Below are 410 nucleotides of genomic sequence, written 5' to 3'. Positions count from 1 at the left end.
CTTTTAGGGGTGTGAGATCCATAGACAGGCAAGTAGCCAACAGGCTCAAGGACAGCTCCCTCACCCCCACCCCCCACCTACACCCCCCCACGCTCCCCCTTGTTGAAATACAACTGCTCATCTGCTAGTAGATGCGGGAGCCTAGCTTTGGTTGGTGGTTCAGTCTTTGGGAGCCCCGCCCCACAAGGATCTAGGTTAGTTGACTCTCTTGGTCTTCCTGTGGAGTCCCTGCCCCATTACCTTTCCTAACAAACGCTGCTGGGGATGGAAACTAGAGTGAAATTTGAGGAAAGAAAAGGAGAAACTTAAAAGAATATGGGGGGAAATTCTCACGTGAACTTGAAAAGGGAAAAAGCACTCACTAATTTATAAGGTGGCTAGATTGTTCTGCCAAATAACGCCATGAAATC

Source organism: Mastomys coucha, unplaced genomic scaffold (genome assembly GCF_008632895.1).
Source record: "Mastomys coucha isolate ucsf_1 unplaced genomic scaffold, UCSF_Mcou_1 pScaffold3, whole genome shotgun sequence".
Lineage (NCBI taxonomy): Eukaryota > Metazoa > Chordata > Mammalia > Rodentia > Muridae > Mastomys > Mastomys coucha.
This window is presented reverse-complemented; position numbering follows the sequence as displayed.